Here is a 13,769-nt window from a genome sequence, read left to right as displayed (position 1 = left end):
TCCTACTGGCCTGGAAGGAGATGGGTTTCTTGAAGGGTCTAGGAGCTGTGTCCTCCAGCAGTGGCTTAGCTCTGTGGTGGCAGCAGGTAGAGGGGCAATCACAGTCCCTGTACTGAGTATTGGGTGGGTTCCTCTGCACCAGCTGGCATGAGCTTCCCAGAGGAGTGGAAACATCTCGTGTTCCTGGAACTGGGATTGCAAGCAATCCTGAGAATGATTCCCTACCTGCATGGAATTGGGAACATGCCAGGATGTGGTGCGACTTGGCCATGTAAATCACAAAGAAATGTGTCATTCCCCCACCCCACCCCCGGCCCTTTGGGACTAGGTTTGATGTGCATGTGAAGCTTCTAAGTGGTCTGAATGCTGAAATTAGCAAAGTATGTAGGCAGCACCCAGGATTGTGGCCCCAGATGATCGAGAGAGTGATCTGGGCTTGGCCACCCCCAATTTCAGGTGGAACACTGCAGCCAATCCCTTCCCAATATCACCTTTCCGCCTTATTTATGTCTTCTGTGAATCAAGAGCTCTACGTTATGTCATCAAGACCTTATATCCCTATGAAGTTAGCGTTTTGTCACCATTTTACAGATTAGGAAACTGAGGTTCAGAAAAGTTAAGTAACTTTTTGGGGGTCACACAGCTGGTGAGGGACAATGCCAGGATTTGAAACTGGACAGTCTGACTCTGGAACCCATGCTGTTTCCACCATGCCCAGCTGTCTCTAAGGTCCCTAACTGGTTCTCCATAGCAACAAGGAAGCAACGCTGATGCACTTACCGGGTCCTGGGGCCCCTGACTACAGTCCTCTTTTTACACACACTCTGCCTAGCCTGGGTTACACCATGGGTCATGGAAATCAAAGGCTGGGTGGCACCAGGCTGCTAGAGCCTTCCGTGTGGATTTGGAGTCAGGAAACGATGGGGGTTTGGGAGTGACTGCAGGGAGATGTTCGAGTAATTCCAGTGAGAGCACATTCCCTGCTTATGTGAGAAATGGGGACAAAGCTACCACTCGTGACCATACAAGTCACAGGTTTGGGTTTGGAAGGAATTGCCAGGTAAACATCCTCAAATGGATTACTATATTCCTTTCCCTTTTGGGCCCTTGCCAGGGGAGACATCTATTAAACAGGGAAATCAGCCCTCAGCTGAATATGAAGGGGCATGTCACGGCTGTCCTTCCCACCAGCCACCACAAGCCCAGGAGAGCTAGACTCCGTGGTGGTGCCTGGTCCTCAGGAAAGATGGATGGGGAGAGCTGGGGCAACCAGGGGCTGTGTTAACCACATGGCTCACCTGGTCCCCAGCTTATGCTTTCTCACACAGGCCCCACAGAGGGACAGTGGTTATCATTCCCGATTTGCTGATGAGGAAATGAGGCTCAGAGAGGTTCAGTGGCTGCCCAAGGTCACAAAGCTAAGGAGGAAGTGCAAGCCATGCTGCCTTCAGCGCTCCCTGCAGGCACTTAGGGGCAGCTGTGTTTTCTGCCTGGTTGGTATTCTATCTCCCCAGCCCCAAGGCTGAGAGGGGGTTACCCCTGTTGGGGCAGAATCCTCACAGATCTGCCCACCCACATCTCTACCCCCAGATCCTCTGATACAGGTGTTCACGGCATGGGGGAAGCTGGCAACCTTAAACAAGGAGCAGAAGATAAGCACTGCCCAGCTGGCCCCTGCCCACCTTCCACAGCGAGCCCACCTGGGTGAGTGCCAGAGCGTTCTCAGTGCTGAGCTGCAAAGCTATGGGAGCCCTCTCCCTGCTTCACTGTGGTGTGGACTCGCTGTCCAGGTTGGAAGTTGGGAGACTGGGTGTGGGGAGAAGCTGCCCCATCCGAGGGGCGGGGGCTATTAATCTTTGTACCCCTGGCTCTGTCCTAGTGCGTGACACACGGAGGTACTTAGGAACATTGTCAGATGATGGGTGAAGACCAGGGAGGGGCTGTGAGTGCCTCTGCTGGGAAGTGGTAAAGCAGGGAGCCAAGGGAATCTGCCATGAGGAAGCACTGAGAGAGACCTCTGCCCTTCATGAAGTCACGCAGGAGGAAAGGAAAACAGCTCTCCTTTTCATTCCTTAAACAGAAATACTTGTCCCCTTTGCTTAAACAGGTGGAAGAACACTGCTTGTCCTGCCCTGAGCGTGTAGATTCCACGTCTGGGTGTGGGGTGGCCTCTGGCAGGCTGGACAGTTTGTTCTGTGCTTGAAGGTCTCAGCCTTCGTCTTCATCAACCTAAATCGGGCTGGTTCTCCTGCACATCCCCCCCTCTGCAAACTTGGAAGGAGGGGCATGCAGGCCACAGGAGCGAGCCCCTGACCACCAGTAACTTCAGGTCTCTAGCGGCCCATCACTCCCTCTCTATGCCTCTACCCTCCCCCCATGCCTCCCCTTACCCCCCTGCCCCACAGAGATGGCTGTGTGCTAAGGGACCGTGGGGTTTTTGAGGCTCTGGGAAATTTATCACTGGGATTCCAGAGGGCTCTCTGAAAAGGATTTGGAGGAAAAGCATGTAAAATAAATAAGCCAATTCCCAGCTTAGCCTCTCCTGAATGCCACAAGTAAACAGCTAGCCTGGGAAACTCTGTTTTGGCCTCTGTGCTTACACCTGGCTCACCGGCTGCCTTACCAGCTCCCTCCTTCCTGCCTCCTCCCCATCCAGCCCCTCCTCCTTGACTCAGGGAGCCTCAAAAGTCAGGGAACACACCCACCGCCAGCTGTCCTTGTGCTTCGGGACACTGGGAAGCTGGCATACTGGTGGCTGGGGACAAGGGGAGCATGTGGGAGAAGAGACAGCTAGGGGTTGCAGCACAGCCCTGCTCCATCTGAGGAAGTCTCCCTGCCTTGGCCCTGCTCGAGGTGAGTTTGACTTTGTTGATGGAGAATGGTGGGGCTTTTTCCAATTTTGTGGCATCTGAGGAAGCTTTAAATCTTAAACATCAGTTTAGAGTGGATGGACCAAAGCTAATTTTCTCCAAGGTGGGCTCCCACGTGAAGAAACCCTAAAAACCCCATTTACGGTATAGGGCTTCCCGGACTAACCAGAATGTCAGGGGTCTTTGCTTTTGACTGGAGTTCTGTGAGCTTAGGCCCTATCAGTTTAGGGTTCTGGTGGTGTGAGTTCACTGTTGTAAGTTTCTTTGTCTGTGGAGTATGAAGTAAACTTGTGATAACTTAATAACTTCATTTTATTCAGTTGACCCACTCTAAAACCCAGCACCCAGTGAGAAGGGGAGAAGCAGGGTGCTAGGGTGGGGGTATTTCCCTAGTGGGATTGGCAGCTGAGGGCTCCACTCAGTGCCAGGGAGGGGCCGGGGGGCCTTTCCATTGATGTGCCTATGCCAAGCTGGGTCAGCAAACTGAAACCCCTGGGATCTGGGGAACAGGCACCACCCTGAGGCTCTGGGTCCTGCCTCCAATCAAGAGCCCCTTTGGCCTGTTGCTGTCAGGCTTCCAAGAGAGAATTTGAGGGGTAAGCCCCATGACTTGCAGTCTTGTTTGGAAAGAGGCTGCACACCCACATACAGATTAGCACACATCATCATGGGCCAAAGTGTATACACACACACACACACACACACACACAGATACATAAGCACAGGGATGCACTCATCCCAAAAGGCAAATTATGTAATAGTGAAGAGTACATATTCTAAAGCCAGAATGCCCACCGTACTGCTTAGTAACTGTGTGACCTTGGGCAAGTTACTTAACCTCTCTGGGCCTTACTTTCCTAATCAGTAAGAGGGGGATGGTTATAAGTAATGGGGCTATAAGTGAATTTGTATCTGGAGGAGTTTAGAAATGTGCCTGTACATAGCTAGGTATTCTAACTATTGTTCACCACATACTCTGTGCCCCAGATATTCAGGCCCAAGGGCACAATACTTCCCAGAGAGGTGCTCACAAACTTGTCAGCGAATAGGATCAATCACTTTGAACTTTCTGAGTCCTGATTCTCAGGATGTGTGGCATTCTCTGTACTAGACTCAAATTAGAATTTATTAGAAACATAGTTTCGTCTTCCCTTAAGAAGCTCATTATTTTATAAATTTATTTATTTATTTATTTATTTGTGGCTGAGTTGGGTCTTTGTTGCGGTGCGCGGGCTTCTCGTTGCAGTGGCTTCTCTTGTTGCGCAGCACGGGCTCTAGGTGTGCGGGCTTCAGTAGTGTGGCTCGCGGGCTCTAGAGCACAGGCTCAGTAGTTGTGGCGCACGGGCTTAGTTGCTCCGCGACATGTGGGATCTTCCTGGACCAGGGCTCAAACCCGTGTCCCCTGCATTGGCAGGCAGATTCTTAACCACTGCACCACCAGGGAAGCTCAGAAGCTCATTATCTTAAAACAATATGGGCACTAACTCCCCCCAGAGAAGGGTATGATTCCTTTAGCAGCATCAGTTTTCAAACTAGGTTCCATGGAGCCCCAGAGTTCAATCAGGACCCCTCAAAGGTCTGATGGGAGGGGGGATCCAGGCCTCTCCCCCCATTTATCATTTTTTTAAAATATTTATTTATTTATTTTATTTTTGGCTGCATCGGGTCTTAGTTGTGGCACGTGGGCTCCTCGTTGCAGTATGCAGGCTTCTCTCTACTTGTGGCATGTGGGCTCAGTAGTTGCGGCACATGGGCTTAGTTGCCCCATGGCATGTGGGTCTTAGTTCCCCGACCAGGGATCGAACCCGCGTCCCCTGCATTGGAAGGTGGATTCTTAACCACTGGACCATGAGGGAAGTCCCCCATTTATCTTTTCTACATATTGGGTTTCCTAGGAAAGTTCTGGTTCATAAGAAGGCTCCACAGCTTAGACGGTTGAAAGACCCCCCTCTACAGTCTGACCCGCTTCCCATCCTGTGTGCGCCTGTCCGAGCGTGCTGTGCGATGCCTGTGCCCATGTGGGCACGTGCAGCTACCTGAATGTTGGCCCCAGGCCTCTCCCACTCTCTTCCCTGCTTCCCTCCTCTCCCCTCCTCTCCAGCTGCCTCACCATCTGCAGGATTCTGGAAAGTGCTAACATGTCTGAGCCAAGATAGGGCTATCTGAGGAAGTTGGGTTTTTTTTGTTTTGTTTTGTTTTTTTACGGTACGCGGGCCTCTCACTGTTGTGGCCTCTCCCGTTGCAGAGCACAGGCTCCGGACCCACAGGCTCAGCGGCCATGGCTCACGGGCCCAGCCGCTCCGCGGCATGTGGGATCTTCCCGGACCGGGGCACGAACCCATGTCCCCTCCATTGGCAGGCGGACTCTCAACCACTGTGACACCAGGGAAGCCCTGAAGAAGTATTTTGAAAACAAACTGGGCCACCATCCTGGCTGAGATTGCACTGATTTTCAGCAAAGAATTTCACAACTTCCGAGGTAGGCAGCCGGGGCTGTGGCCCCTGGCTGTCCTCTGGAGGATGCCTGGGGCCTGTCTCTGCAGGGTTAGGATAGACACGCCTGAAGAGGCCCAAGATTGCAAACCTAGAACCAGGAAGGGGAAGTCATCCTCACAGGATGAAGAACTGGAACCCCCGCCATCCCCCCCGTGACCTCAGGGGTATGGCACCCTGTCCTCTTCTTACTCTGAGAGATGCTACTTTCCTTTTAGTTTTCCTCCTCCTTTTCCATCTGGTGCAGGTGCCTCGGGGCTGGGGACACAGGAAATATTAGCACTAACAGCTAGCATGCACAGCCCTGTGCTTAATTAGTGCCTTCTGGGCCCGCACTCACCGAGTTCTCACAGGATGCTCTCAAGATAGGTACCGTTGTGTTGGGCTTCCCTGGTGGCGCAGTGGTTGCGCGCCCGCCTGCCGATGCAGGGGAACCGGGTTCGCGCCCTGGTCTGGGGGGATCCCACATGCCGCGGAGCAGCTGGGCCCGTGAGCTGTGGCCGCTGGGCCTGCGCGTCCGGAGCCTGTGCTCCGCAGCGGGAGAGGCCGCAGCGGAGGGAGGCCCGCATACCACAAAAAAAAAAAAAAAAAAAAAAAAGATAGGTACCGTTGTGCTCACTGTTGTACAGACGGGCAGACAGAACCAGACAGATGGGATAAGTTGCTGGCACCCCACTGCTGATGAGTGCAGAGCTGGGTCTGAGCCTTGCAGCCTGGCTTCAGAGTCAGTGCTCTTGACCCTGGGTGTGTCCGTCTTGCTGGGGCCACAGGGAGAGGTGGAATGTCTCACCAGGACAGTCATTTCGTAACTGTGGCCAGGGCATGCTGCTGGTGTCTGACTGGGCAGTGCTGAGGAGGCTGGCCTCAGGGGCGCTGCAAGCCGAAGTCTGAGCCTCGGCCTTCCCCAAGGCTCACTGGGCAGGGCACTGCCCTCGTACAACAGCCTCTTTTGTAAGGCCGGCCATCTGCTGATTGCTGCTTCCCCTTGGCAATGGCAGGTCTCAGAAAGTGACGCCGATGGCAGCAGAAGGGATTTAAATTATTGGCAAGGAAGAACTGGCAGATTGGGGGCCTCTGTCTCCCCGAAGGCCATTCCGGCAAGACAGAAACCTTACCGTGGAGTAAGCACCAAGCTGCTCGACATGCTCAATGGCTTCCTTTTTTTTTTTTTAATAAAGTTATTTATTTATTTTTGGCTGCGTTGGGTCTTCGTTGCTGCGCTGGACTTTCTCTAGTTGCCGCGAGCGGGGGCTACTCTTTGTTGTGGTGCCCGGGCTTCTCATTGCAGTGGTTTCTCTTGTTGCGGAGCAGGGGCTCTAGGCGTGCAAGGCTTCAGTAGTTGCAGCACGTGGGCTCAGGAGTTGTGGCTTGCAGGCTCAGTAGTTGTGGCACACGGGCTTAGTTGCTCTGCCGCATGTGGGATCTTCCCGGACCAGGGCTCGAACCCATGTCCCCTGCATCGGCAGGCAGATTCTTAACCACTGCTCCACGAGGGAAGTCCCCGAATGGCTTCCTTGGGCCCTGTGATCTCCCAGTGAATATCATCCCCAGCCTCTTCTTTCACCAGCCCTTGTCACGTACTTGGTGTTCCAGGTTCCAAACTGACCTCTTTCCAGATGGACGTGTCCTGCTCTGTGTAGCCTTTCCAGCTGCCCAGAACACTCTCTCCTTCCTTCTTTTCTCATGGTCAGCTCCCTTCATCCTCAGGCCTCAGCTTGGATGTCTCCTTCTAGAAGCCTCAGGCAGCGGCCCTCCCTATGGCTGCCTGCATATCCCCGTCCTCACACTTTGCCCCGCTGTGCTGCCCTGGCTGCTTTCATGGTCTGTGGTCTCCACCAGGTAGTGAGCTCTGCGAGCAGGACAGAGTCTGCCTTGTTCTCCTTGTGTCTCCAGTGCTTAGCACAGCCCCAGGCATGCGCTGAGTACCCATGCCTGACTGTGGGACCATGAGTGATGGGGGTGAAACCTGGCCGCAGGATGAAGGAGGCACTGGTCGGTGCCCAGGCTCCCAGGATAGGATGCCTAGGGAGTGATCAGTGTCTGGGCAGAGGTGGTGGGAGTCATGGTGTGTGGAAGGGGGCAACTGATGTGGACCAGAGGCCCTGTGTGGGATAGGGAGGGAATGGGAGAGTGAGACCCTGGGCAGATGGCCTCTTGCAGTTACTATCCTGTGGGCAGTGGTCTGGAATCCCCAGGATGGGCCTGAAACGCTCCAAGAGGCCCCTTTGAATTAGGTGGCCTGGTGGATGGTTGCACTATGGGCCTCACTACTCAATCCCACCAGCAAGCAGTTCTCAGTCCTGTCCCCTTTCTGGACGGACATTCATTCATCCTCTCCAGGTTTCAAAGCTGACCCCCAAGCAATGGAGGCCCCGCATGGCTGAGTCCTTTCCCCTGAGCAGAGAGAAGGAAGCCCAGCTGGCAGGCTGCCTCCCAGGGGTGGTTCCAGTTGCAGCCTTTGAGCTGTCCTCACAGAAGTAGTAGGGCCCTGTGTGCTGGGTTCCCATCCACACCGCCCAGGTAGCACACATTAGGTGCTCTGGCCAGGGCACCGCCTGTCTGGGTGCCTGCTCATGCCTGAAACCATGCCAGGTTGGCTGGGGGTAGCAGAAGGTGCCTCTAGGCAAGAAGAGGAGAGGACACCTAGGCACAAATAACCACCTTTGAGTCCAACTGTGATGAGCCCACAAAGGTGGACATGAGGGAGGACTTGGGGAAGGCTTCATGGAGGAGGTGGGGGTTCCAGTGCAGGAAGGGAACCTGGGCAAAAGCACAGGCATGGGAAAGTTCAGATTGAATGCAAAGGTTGGTGAGGAGTCCAGTTGGGCTGAACTTCAATTTGTAGGATGCACAAAGAAGAGATGAGGCAGGATGGAGTTGTGGTTACATGTGTAAGCTCTAGAGCCAGGCTGCCTGCATGAGGACCCTCAATCCCCACTTATTGGCTGTGTGACCATGGCCAAGTTGCTTAACCTCTCTGTGCCTGTTTTCTCATCTGTAAAATGGAGATACTAATTGTACCCATCACGGGGGCGGGGGGGTGACAGGAGAATAAAATGTGTTTCTATACAAGTGTTTAGAGCAGTACCTGGCACACAGCATCAAGAAGAGTGAGCTATTATCCTTTTTTTTTTTAAAGCAGCTAGAAAAGTAAATTGGGGTCAGATCATAGAGGCCTTTGGATGTCATACTTTCTGTTTGCTAAACACCTGCTGTGTGCCAAGTACTTTACAGACCTTCTCACTCAGCCCCATACAACCTAGCAAAATTGTTAGCAAAGTCTCCATTTTATAGATGAGGAAACACGCACAGAGAGGCAGAGTAACCTGCCCAAGGTCACTCAGCCAGGTGGAGGCAAAGGTAGTAATGAAACCCAGGTCTGTCTGGCACTTAGCTCTTTCTTCAACATGGAGATTAGAGAGACGTGACAGAGGCAGCATGGGGACATCCCCTGGGCTGGAGTCGCAGCCAGGAGCAGAGCATGGATGCTGTAGCCATGGGTCCCTAGGCTGGGAGAGTGGGAGGTGACTGGGGAAGGAGAGATGCAGGCAATCCTGTCTGGAAGGCAAGGAGATGAGGAGGCCCCAAGGCCACAGCACACAGCTCACCATTCAGAGCTCAGGGACAAGCCATTGAGTCATTTTGGGAAAACATGACATCACTGAGTCTTGCTGTCTGCTGCCCACCTGCCAGTCCTCGTGCCCAAAGTCCTGCAAGGGGACCCTCACACCCAGGCAGCAGAGCCAGGTCAGCTCCCCGGCTTCCTGCCCTGAGTTCTCCCCAACCTCTGTAGCCCCATCTTCCCACTGCTCCCCTCCCTGCCTGCGGCCTCCACGCCACCCCCACTCATAAACCCGAATGAGGCAGGAGCTTCTGGAAGTGATGATGAGCATGAACAGCTTCCAAAAGGGCCTCCATGCCAGGCCTGTGATTGGAATTCTGGGTGGGAAGGGGACAGCTGTGTCGAGGTTTTAGAGCTGCTCTTCCCTTAAGAATGGTGCCTGCGGGACTTCCCTGGTGGCGCAGTGGTTAAGAATCCACCTGCCAATGCATGGGACACGGGTTCGGGCACTGGTCCGGTAGGATCCCACATGCCGCGGAGCGGCTGGGCCCATGCGCCGCAACTGCTAAGCCTGCGCTGTGGAGCCCGCGAGCCACAACTACTGAGCCCGCGAGACGCAGTACTGAAGCCCACATGCCTAGAGCCTGTGCTCCGCAACGGGAGAGGCCACTGCAGTGAGGAGCACGCACACCGCGGAGGAGAGTGGCCCCCACTCGCCGCAACTGTAGAGGGCCCACGCGTGGCACCGAAGACCCAACGCAGCCAAAAATAAGTAAATAAATAAATTTATTTTTTTAAAAAAAGAATGGTGCCTGCTATTCCGTTGGAATCACTTTTTAAAAGTAAAGCCGGTTGAGCTGTGTGCTCATGCTATGCCAGGTCCCAGCAGCCTCCGCCTTCCTAGAAGGTACAGTTGAGTATATGAGAGCCCTTTATGTACTAGGCATCCTCAAGCTGAGTGATTTATTTGTGTCAATCTGATTGCATGAGGTAGCCCCATTTTATAGATGCCATTGTTGAGGCCCAGAGAGGTTAGGTGACTTGTCCAAGGTCACACAGCCAGAATTCAAACACTTGGCTGTCCAACTCCAGATGTGCCTATGCTCTTAGCCACTCCAGCCTCAAATAAAGCCAAGGGAGAATCACAGGATGTGGGCTGTACCGAACCTATGTCTGCCAAATGGTGTGGTACAGACAGGAAGTGCCAGGAGAATTTTCATTTCAGAGTGTGGGTTATGCCCCAGAACTTGTTGGAGGTTGTGCAGACATTTAGGAGGTGACAGAGAGCTCCAGCTTCTTTGGCTGAGCAAACCCTGCTGATGTGGCCATTTGGGGTGAGACTCTCCCCTCTGGAAGGAGCACTGGGGCTCAGGGGGTGCCTGTCCTGGTTTTGGGGGGCCAAACCTGGAAAAGGAGTATGAGTCAAGCAAGGGGCCAAGTGCCAGCTTCCTCAGCCCAGTCTGTGGGTGCAGGATGCCAGGCTGCTGCAGCTGCTGCTGCTGCCACTCACAGCTCCCTCCCAGACCGCAGGAGGGGCTGGTGGCCAGCCCTGTGCTGAGTGGTGCCCTCTCACTCTCACCACGACCTAGCAAGGGAGGCACGGTTATCCCCATTTAACAGGTGAGGACGTTGAGGCTTAGAGAGGTTTTCTGGTGCACCGGAACTCCCCTGGCCGGAAAAGAGAGGAACTGAGACTCTTTAAGTCTTTTTTTCTGCCAAGAGACAGACAGAAGGAGGGAGGGGTTAGCCTGCCCTCTGACACTGAGCCACGCAGGCTGGCTGTTCTCAGGCTTGCATTTCTGATTCATCTGCAATCACCGGATCCTGATGTTGCAAGGCAAATAACCTCTGGAGTGAGAAAAGCTCTGGTTTCCCTTGAGCTATGAATCACCATTTAACTGGGAGCACTTTTGAAGCCATAGAGCTCCTCCCCAGGCTTCAAGGGGCAGATTCCTTCTCTGCCCAAGTGCCAGCCCCATACTGGCCCTGGCAGAGCCTGTCTATGAAAGGGCCTCCACGAGAGGCCTGGCCTTGGTGATTACCCACCATGTGACACCCTGCCTTGCTCTCCACAGACAGGTGCCAGATTCCCAGAGGTCTGTGGGGTCTGCAGCCTTCAGGGATCCCTTGTCCCCTTTAATGCCCAAGGCCCATGTGGTCAGCATAAGTTCACCTGCCCTCTCCAAGGATGTCTGGGAATCCCCCAGGATTCCCCAGTGTACAGGGCGGCTCCTCTAGACACCCCTCCCCCCACAGGTGGGAGGGGACCAAAGCCAGTTACTCCCTCCTTGTCAGTCTCAGGCCTGATCACCATAGTAATAATTTCTGGAGAGTTGTCAGTTTTCTCACAGAGAAAGTAGACTTACGTTCGACTGCAGGGGCAGTTCTGCTTCTCACTGCCCCCAGATTTTGCTTCTGCGATAAGATTTTGGCTTTGCCTCTGCTTAAATTCAAAAGCGTGTTCAAATGACTTTTCCAAAATGAGAGTCTCACCTCAAAAGAACTTTGCCTCTACCTCTACAGGTAGAAAACTGATACCTGCTTTTATTTTATTTTTATTTTTATTAAATTTTATAAAATAAGTAATCCATGCCCATGGTATAAAATTGGAAAGGTACAAAAGGATATGTGGTGAAATCTCTTTCCCACACCTAACCCAGACACCCAGGTCTTTCCACGAAGGCAACCGGCAATATTAGTTTCTTGTGTGTAAGCTGCTTTTAAATTGTCTAGTTTTAAAACAAATCATACTCCACTGGGCTTCCAGTTCCACCACTGTTTTTGAGGCACAACTGAAAAACTGCAGCTCCGGAAGAAGTAGGGGCCGCCTGCAGAGTGCAGCTCTGCCCAAGACTGTCCCTTACGAGCGGTGCTGGCTGCCCACGTCCCAGTCCCCACCCCTCAGGGGTCACCTTGGGTTCACCCACCCCACATCCCTCATCCCCCGCAGCACCAGGCAGCCAGCCCCTGGCTGTCCCCAGCTTCCAAGAGTGGCTCCTTCAGGCTCCAGGTGAAACCTGTGCTCCCCACTGCCCCTTCTCCATTTTGCCCTCTGGTCTGGCTGGGCAGGGGCCTGCAGCGGGAGCCTGTGGGGTCAGGGCCTGGTGACGGTGATCTGACCAGACTGTGCTGCCTTTTGGCTGGACTGAATGTTCAGAGTCCCCTAGGGGCTCACACAAGTAAGGTCCACCCATCTCCACTCCTACCCTGAGTGTGACCAGAGGCCTCCCTGCTCCCCTCCCCTTCTCCCCTCCTTTTCTCTCCCCTCCTCCCCTCCTTTCTTCTTCCCCAACATATTCATCAGGGGCTGTACAGCAAACATTAACTCTAATATAAAGTGGAAAGTGATAAGAATGGTGCAAGGCAGAGAAGAATGCTGCTAGGAGAGCCCTGTCCTTGAGACTGGCCTTCAGCAGACCCTACGCTTCACGTCCTGGCCTTGTACCTCCTGCTGGGTGACCTTGGGCAAGTCACTTAGATTCTTCTTTTTTTTTAAATAAATTTATTTATTTATTTATTTATTTTTGGCTGTGTTGGGTCTTCGTTGCGGTGTGAGAGCTTCTCATTGCGGTGGCTTCTCTTGTTGCGGAGCATGGGCTCTAGGTGCGTGGGCTTCAGTAGTTGCGACATGTGGGCTCAGTAGTTATGGCTCGTGGGCTCTAGAGCGCAGGCTCAGTAGTGGCGGACCAGGGCTTGAACCGGTGTCCCCTGCATTGGCAGGTGGATTCTTAACCACTGCGCCACCAGGGAAGCCCCGCTTAGCTTCTTTGTACCTCCCTTTCTCATCTGATTAAGGAAGGAGAGGGTGGCAGTAAGGATCCAGAGGGCTGGTGGGAGAACCTGGAGCTGCCAAAGGGCTTTCTAAGAGGGTGACAGATGTGGGGTAGGGGGGACAGTGCTCTTCCTCTAAGGGAATCATTATGAATGTGGGGGAGGGCTCTGGGGACATGTGGGGTCTGGGCTCAGACTTAGGGCATGAATGGGGGAGGGGTGGCCCTTTGGGCAGCACTATCCTGCCTTGGCAAATGCCTTCCCTTTTCTGTGTTTCCACACAGCGATGGACCCTCCTCGGCTTTATATTTTTTAAGTAGTGGCTTTATTTTATTTTTTAATTTTATTTTTTAAGTATTTCTTTATTTAGTTATTTAGTTGTACCGGGTCTTAGTTGCAGCTCATGAGCTCCTTAGTTGCGGCATGCATGTGGGATCTAGTTCCCTGACCAGGGATCAAACCCCGGCCCCCTGCTTTGGGAGCGTGGAGTTTAGCCACTGTGCCACCAGGGAAGTCCCTAAGTAATGGCTTTAGTTTTGTAATAATGATAGATGTTTAACATGCAAAATTCAAGTAAAATGGATGAATACTGAGAAGAAAGCAACAAATCACCCCTCAACCCTACATCCAGATGTAACTGGTTAGCTATCAGGTCCACATACTTCTCTAGGCATATATATAAAGAAAGGGGGGCAGTGGAGGGACAGAAAGCTTTATAAACATGGGGGAAATGCACAATTTAATTTAGCTTTAGGCCAGTGTTGTAAAGAGGCTGTCTGCCCCCAAAGCGGCCCCTTTCATCTGTTCAATAACCTACATGAGGGCCTGGTGTGGGGCAAGGGAACTTTCATGCCAGGATCTTTTTTTTTTTTTCATTTTCACCAAGAACTTTATTGAACAACGCATTCACCCTTTTGTTCCACTACCTTCTGCCATTTTTCAGGCAACTTCATAATTCTGTCTTCCCAAAACTTTTTATCTTTTTGAACAAACAACTGTTCCAGGTGCCTTTTACAGTCTTCCAGGGAATTGAAATTTTTTCCATTAAGAGAATTTTGTAAAGACCAAAATAA

General features: G+C 52.8%; 1 protein-coding gene across 2 annotated transcripts in view; it reads left to right on the top strand.

Annotated features, from left to right (window-relative positions):
- CHST3 (carbohydrate sulfotransferase 3) overlaps window positions 1–13,769 on the top strand; it is a 45,058-nt gene that overhangs the window by 1,852 nt on the left and 29,437 nt on the right. The window contains exon 1 of one of the 2 annotated variants that reach the window (XM_055080960.1): window positions 2,541–2,853. The exons of the other annotated variant lie outside the window; for it this stretch is intronic. The gene's annotated coding sequence lies outside the window, so the exon portion shown is untranslated. Of the gene's footprint in view, window positions 1–2,540; window positions 2,854–13,769 lie in introns of those variants that run through there. 2 annotated transcript variants of the gene reach the window in all.

This window comes from Physeter macrocephalus, chromosome 20 (genome assembly GCF_002837175.3).
Source record: "Physeter macrocephalus isolate SW-GA chromosome 20, ASM283717v5, whole genome shotgun sequence".
Taxonomy (NCBI): domain Eukaryota; kingdom Metazoa; phylum Chordata; class Mammalia; order Artiodactyla; family Physeteridae; genus Physeter; species Physeter macrocephalus.
The sequence above is the reverse complement of the archived record's forward strand: the minus strand, read 5'-3'. Positions and strand labels throughout refer to the sequence as shown.